The following is a 7601-nucleotide window of genomic DNA, read 5'->3' as shown; positions in this document are numbered from 1 at the left end:
GGTGAGGGGGACTCCTGGCCCCCATCCCATCATCGTGGGTGCCGAGGAGGCTCGGAAGGGTGGAGGGGTCCCGGCTGCGTTGATACCTGGTCAGCCGGAATTCCTCATCGGACCCAAGGGCCCGGAGGAGGGTTCCAGGTAACGGGAGCCGCCTTTTGCCGCCATGTCCACCGTCCCTCTCCGTGACGGACCGGGACGGCGCTGATACGGGCTGCTCCTGTACACCTCTCACTTCGTCTGCCGACCAGACACCCCGTGGCGCCCTGTTTTGCCATTCGGAGGCGGGGGAGAAATCTCCTATACCTCCACGGGACCCGGTGTGGAAGGTGTTGCTGGACACCCCGCCCAGCTGTCCATTCCTTGGCGGGAGGAGCCAGCGTACCACGTGTTTATGGGGTATGAGCGATTGCCGCCCCTACTTCGTTAAAAATATCTTAAAGGGTTATTCCTCAGGTTTCAACCCAGCACTCCTGTATATGGTTCGCTCTACCGGTTGGCTTGCTCGTGGGCCTGGCCGAGAGGGCCGGTTACCGGTCCGGGCAGCCGGCAGTCGAGGGCTTTGCACACGCACAACACGCTGGAGGAACTCAGCAGGTCGGGCAGCATCCGTGGAAACGAACAGTCAACGTTTCGGGCCGAGACCCTCCGTCAGGAGTGAAGAGGGTAGGGGCCCTATAAAGAATATGGGGGGAGGGTGGGTAGGAGAAGGATGGTGGGTGTCAGGTTAAAAACCAGTAAGGGGAAAGATCAGGGGGTGAAGCAGGGAGGGGATAGGCAGGAAAGGTGAAGAAGGCATGTAAGGGGAAAGCACTGTGTAGTAGAAAAAGGAGGAATCATGAGAGGGGTGTTAGGCAGCTGGAGGAGGAGGCAGAGGGAAACTGGGATGGGGAGGGAATTACCGGAAGTTGGGGAATTCAATGTGCATGCCAAGGGGCTGGAGACTACCCAGACGGTACATGCGGTGTTGCTCCTCCAACCTGAGTTTGGCCTCATCATGGCAGTAGAGGAGGCCATGTATGGACATATCTGAATGGGAATGTGAAGCAGAGTTGAAGTGGGTGGCAACCGGGAGATCCTGTCTGTTGTGGCGGATGGAGTGGAGTTGCTCGACGAAGCGGTCCCCCAATCTGTGTCAGGTCTCGCCGATGTAGAGGAGGCCGCACCGGGAGCACCGGATGCAATAGATGACCCCAACAGACTCACAAGTGAAGTGTTGCCTCACCTGGAAGGACTGTTGGGGGCCCTGAATGGTGGTAAGAGAGGAGGTGTAGGGACTGGTGTAGCATTTACGCTTGCAGGGATAAGTGCCAGGTTGGAGGGGAGATCTGTGGGGAGGGACGTGTGGACCAGGGAGTCGCAGAGGGAACGATCCCTGTGGAAAGCGGAGAGGGGTAGGGAGGGAAAGATGTGCTCAGTGGTGGGGTCCTGTTGAAGGTAGCGGAAGTTGCGGAAGATATTGTGCTGAATCCGGAGGCTGGTGGGGTGGTAGGTGAGGACAAGATATACTTCGTGGTGGGGCCCTGTTGTGGTGACGGGAGGATGGGGTGAGGGCCGAAGTGTGGGAAATGGAGGAGATGTGGGTGAGGGCATCATGGATGACGGCAGAAGGGAAACCATGATCCTTAAAGAAAGAGGACATTTGAGATGTCCTGGAACGGAAAGCAAGAACAAAATTCCTGAATGGTATGTTGTTTCCCAGGCACCAGCGTCCTCTGCTTTCTTAAGTGCGAGGGTGAACAGCCGAAGGTCATGATCCATGTAGGTAACCAATGACGTGGTTAGGACGAGTGATGAGGTTCAGTACAGGGAGTTCAGGGAATTAGGTGCTGTTGAAGGGCAGAACCTCCAGGGTTGTGATCTCAGGATTGCTACCCATGCTCGGTGATTATGAGGCCAGAACTAGGAAGATTATACAGTTTAATACGTGGCTGAGGAGTTGGTGTAGGAGGGAAGGCATAACATTTTTGGATCATTGGGTTCTCTTCCAAGGAAGGTGGGACCTGTACAGAGGGACAGTTTGCCCCTGAACTGGAGGGGGACTAATATCCTAGTGGGAAGGTTCATTAATGTACACAGTGGGGTTTAAACTAGACTTGCAGGGAGATGGGAACCAGAATTCCAGAACAATTAGTGGAGAGGTTGTGGAGACAGATGTTAGTAAGACCTTAGACAAAGTTAGGAATGAAAAGGTCAAGCATGGTGTGACTAGTGTCCTGAGCTGTGTGTATTTCAATGCAAGAAGTGTTGTAGGAAAGGCAGATAAGCTCAGGGCATGGAGCAACACCTGGAATTACGACATTGTAGCATTGGTGAGACTTGGGTTACAGGAGGGGCAGGACTGGCAGCTCAATATTCCGGGGTTCTGTTGTTTTAAACATGACAGGATGTGAGGGATTAAAGGAGGTGTGGTGGCATTACTAGTCAAAGAAAATGTCATGGAAGTGCTCTGTCAGACCAGACTGGGGAACTTGACTAGTGAGGCATTCTTAGTGGAGCTAAGAAATAAGGAAGGTATGACCACATTAATGGGACTCTATTACAGACACCCAACAGACCTAGGGATATAGAGGAACGCATTAGTAAAGAGGCTGCAGACTGTTGCAAGAAACATAAGGTTGTTATAGTCAGTGATTTTAACTTTCCATATATTGACTGGGAATCCCATACTTTAAAAGGACTAGATGGGGTAGGGTTTGTCAAATGTGTTCACGAAAGTTTCCTTCTTCAGAACGTAGAAATCTCAATGACAGATCATGTGATATTGGATCTACTATTATAGGAATCAGGTAGGGCAGGTGACAGAAGTCTGTGTAAGAGAACACTTCACAACCAGTGACTACAATGCCATTGGTCTCTATGTAAGTATTCAAAAAGATAGGTCTAGTCTGTGCATTGTGATTCTAAATTGAAGAAAGGTCAATTTTAATGGTATCAGAAATGATCTAGCAAGTGTGGATTAGGGCAGGCTGTTTGCTTGCAAAGGTGTACTTGGTGAGTGGGAGGCCTTCAGAAGTGTAACGTTGACAGCACAAAGCTTGAATGTGCCTGTTAGAATAAAAGGTAACGATAACAAGTGTAGGGAACCTAGGTTTTCAAGAGATATTGAGGCCCTGGTTAAGAGGAGCTATAGGCAAGTAAGAACAAATGAGGTGCTTATGGAGTACAAGACATGCAAAAGAACACTCAAGAAAGAAATCAAGAGGACATGAAGTTGCTGTAGCAGACAAGGTAAAGGAGAATCCTAAGAGATTCTACAGATATGATAAGAGCAAAAGGACCGGAAGGGACAAAATGAGTCCTCTGGAAGACCAGAATGGTAATCCATGTGTGGAGTCAAAACAGATGGGAGAGAGCTTAAATGCAGTTATTCAGGAGACGGATGCAGAGTCTATGTAAGTGAGGCAAAGTGGCATCAACTTCATGGACCCTGTACAAGTTACCCTGAAGCAAATCAAGGCAGTTAAATCCACAGGGACTGACAAGGTGTTTCCTTGGACCCTGTGGGAGGCAAGTTTGGAAATTGTCATGGTCATGTCTAATCTATCTCACAGAGTTTTTCGAGAAAGTTACCAGGAAAAGTGGATAAAGGCAAGGCAGTGGATGTTGTCTAAATGGATTTTAGTAAGGCTTTTGACAAGGTCCCACATGGGAGGCTGGTCAAGTAGGTTCAATTAGTCGGCATTCAGGGTGTGGTAGTAAATTGGATTAGACATTGTCTTTTTGCAAGAAGTCAGAGAGTGGTAGCAGATGGTTGCCTCTCTGATGGGAGGCCTTTGACTAGTGGTGTCGTAGGGATCAGTGCTTTGTTGTTTTTCATCTATATCAATGATCTGAATAATAACGTGGTTAACTGAATTAGCAAATTTGCAGATGGCACTCAGATTGGGGGTATTGTGGGTATTGAGGAAGGCTATCTTGACTTGCAGAGGGATCTGTATCAGCTGGTTCTAATGGGCTGAAAAATTGAAGATGGAATTTAATGCAGACAAGTGTGAGGTTTTGCACTTCAGTAGGACCAACCAAAGTAGGTCTTACACGGTGAATGCTAAGGCAATGAGGAGTGTGATAGAACAAAGGGATCTGGGAATGCAGGTACATAATTCATTGAAAGTGGGGTCACAAGTAAATAGGGTCATAAAGAAAGCTTTTGGCACTTGGCACCTTGTATTGAGTACAGGAGATGGGATGTTATGTTGAAGTTGTATAAGATGTTGGTGAGGCCTAATTTGGAGTATCTTGTGCAGTTTTAGTCATCTACCTGCAGGAAAGATGTGAACAAGGTTGAAAGAGTGCAGAAAAAATAAGAATGTTTTTGAGTCTGGAGGACCTGAGTTAGCCGGAAAGATTGAATAGGTTAGGACTTTATTCTTTAGAACTTAGAAGATTTAGAGGAGATTTGACAGACGTGTACAAAATGATGAGGGTAATAGATAGAGTAAATGCATACAGGCTTTATCTATTGAGAATGGGTGGGACAACAACCAGAGGTCATGGGCTAAGGTCTGGTCTTCCTGCTCCCCCTATGGTCCTATCTTGTATTATTCTAAGTGTGTTCAAGTGTACATAATGTTTTCTGAAATTTGTCATTTCAGTTCTTATTTTTCTTTGAAAATGTTCAGATCTGTCTTGGACCAAGATATTCTGGCAAAAGAATACATTAACATGGGTATAGAGAAAGTGTTTATTGTCATTGCTATATTTTTATTATTAAGCTCTACTTGGTGGATTTTCTTAAGCTTCGAGTTGAATTCTGTCAAAAAGTTTTCCCTTTATTGCATTATGATCTATTTTCTTTGCTTGTTGACATCAAAGTTACTGATATGTTTCACATTCATCCAGCAGTTGTATCCTGCAGCTCTTTTGTATTCTATTAGCTCAATTACACCTTTTTATGTTGAATGTCCTACACATATCTAGCCCAAAGTTCATTTTATATCTTTCAAAAATAGTTCTATTTAAATTAATTGCTTTAGCTTTACTGATGAAGGAGCATATAATTTCAAGTCATCCATGTATTGAATGTTTGTTAAAGTATAGCTCATTTTATTTCTAATTCGATACCCAATTTTCATCCAATTCAGTAAATTAGAGAGCATGTTTAAAGCTAGACAAAACCATAGTGGGCTTAGAGAGTCACCCTGTGAAATGCCTTGGTTTATTTTGATAATGGTGATTGTTCTGTTTTGGTTGTTAATTGATAGCTTCATCAGATATTGCAGGAATTTCACAAGTATTAGGTGTAGCTTATATATATTAGAACTTCTGTTAAGCATGAGTGTAGGACAGGATAAAATGCTTTCTGGTAGTCAATATAACAACATGAAAGATTATTGCTTTTCTGCCAGGCTTGATTTAGAATTATAGAATCTATTATCAGTTGTACTTTACATCCTTTCATACCCTTATGGCATCCTTCTCTTCTGTAAGTATATTGTAATTATCTAAGTGAGTGGTGATTAGTTGTGAGATGCATCTTACAATTTTATACATAATTTGTAAACAAATAGTAGGATGATATTTTTGTTTGTGATTTCTCCTTTAAGTAAGAAATATGTTTTACCTTCTGTCAAAAATTCAAGCACATCTTCAGGATTTTAAGAAAATTGTTGCTATGTATTAACAGGTACAAATGAAAACAAGTAAGTTTTTTATGCCAAGAATTATGAATATTATCACTGCCAGTACTTTTCCAGTTGTGGATATTTTTAATAATTACTTTCAGCATATTCATTGTAACTTCAGGTGTTCCCCTGCCTCCAGCTGTGTTTATCACCTCGTCCTGTATTGCCACAAGGAAACCCTCTGTTTCTGGGGAGAGCCAGGCATTTGACGCTTCCAGGTCAACACCCCTAGTCTGCTCAGATCGTGGGCATGTCTTCTACGGAAGGTTATGCTCTTCTATTGGTTACCTTTTTCTTCAAATAGTGATAATTTCTTCATTTTTCTGGGTTGTGCTCTCATTTAAGTTTAATGGTGTAAACATCTTATCAGAATTATATAGGCTCGCGTGGAGTGCTGAATCCTGTTTTCGCTGATGAAAATATAACCTCAGAAGTTTCATCTGACTGTTGTGTAGATCTTTAGTGTCTGTTATTCCCCTTCCCCCTTCTGTCCTAGGTAGTATTAATCTAAACACATAACACATTCGAGTGTATATAATGTTTTCTGAAATTACCATAAGATATAGGAGCAGAATTAGGCCATTACCCCCTCAAGTCTGCTTTGTCATTTCATCGTGGCTGATCCAATTTTTCTCTCAGCCCTGGTCTCCTGCCTTCTCCCCATATCCCTTCATGCCTTGACCAATCAAGAATCTGTCAATCTCTGGCTTAAACATACATAAAGAATTGGCCTCCACAGCTACCTATGGCAAATAATTCCAGAGATTCACTACTCTCTGACTAAAGAAATTCCTTCTCATCTCTATTATAAAAGGATGCCCCTCTAACCTGAGGCTGTGTCCTCTGGTCTTAGAATCTCCCATCATAAGAAACCTTCTTTCCATATCCACTTTATCAAGGCCTTTCACCATGTGATAGGTTTCAATGATGTCACTGCTCATTCTTCTGAATTCATTAAATACAGACCCAGAGCCATCAAACACTCTTCACATGACAAGCCTTTCAATCCTGGAATCATTTTCGTGAATCTCCTTTGAACACAGTCCAGTTTCAGCACATCCTTTCTAAGATAAGGAGTACAAAACTGCTCACAATACTCCAAGTGAGGCCTCACCAATGCTTTATAAAGCCTCAACATTACATCGTCACCAGCTGAGATTCTATCAACGATAGTTGTATCATCAGCAAATTTATAGATGGTATTTGACCTATGCCTAGCCACACAGTCATGGGTATAAAGGGAGTAGAGAATTGGGCAAAAGCTCACATCCCTGAGGTGCACCAGTGTTGATCGTCAGCAAAAAGGAAATGTTATCACCACTCCGCACAAATTGTGGTCTTCCAGTTAGGAAGTCGAGGATCCAATTGCAAGAGAGGTGCAGAGGCCCAGGTTCTGTAACTTCTCAATCAGGATTGTGGGAATGAAAGTATTAAGTGCTGAGCTAGAGTTAACGAAAACATCCTAACATCAGTGTGTTGTCCAGGTGGTCTAAAGCCATGTGAAGAGCCATTAAGATTAAATCTACCGTTGACTTATTGTGGTGGTAGGCAAATTGCAATGGATCCAGGTCCTTGCTGAGGCAGGAGATCAGTCTAGTCATGACCAACCTCTCATGCATTTCATCACTGTAGATGTGGAATGCTACTGGGCAATAGTCATTAAGGCACTTCCCATTATTGTTCTTAGCCACTAATATAATTGTTGTCTTTTTGAAACAAGGAGGAACATTCGCCCATAGTAGTGAGAGTTTGAAAATGATCTTGAGTACTCCCAGCAGCTGGTTAGCACAAGTTTTCAGAGCCTTACCAATTACTCCATCGGGACCTTCTGCCTTGCGAGGGTTCACCCTCTTTAAAGACAGCCTAACATCGGCCTCTGAGACAGAGATCATGGTCATCAAGTGCAGCAGGGATCTTCACAGCTGTAGTTATATTCTCCCTTCCAAAGTGGGCATAGAAGGCATTGAGTTCATCTGGAGT

This window comes from Hemitrygon akajei, chromosome 3, assembly GCF_048418815.1.
Source record: "Hemitrygon akajei chromosome 3, sHemAka1.3, whole genome shotgun sequence".
In the NCBI taxonomy this organism is placed as follows: Eukaryota; Metazoa; Chordata; class Chondrichthyes; order Myliobatiformes; family Dasyatidae; genus Hemitrygon; species Hemitrygon akajei.
Note: the sequence above shows the minus strand (reverse complement) of the source record.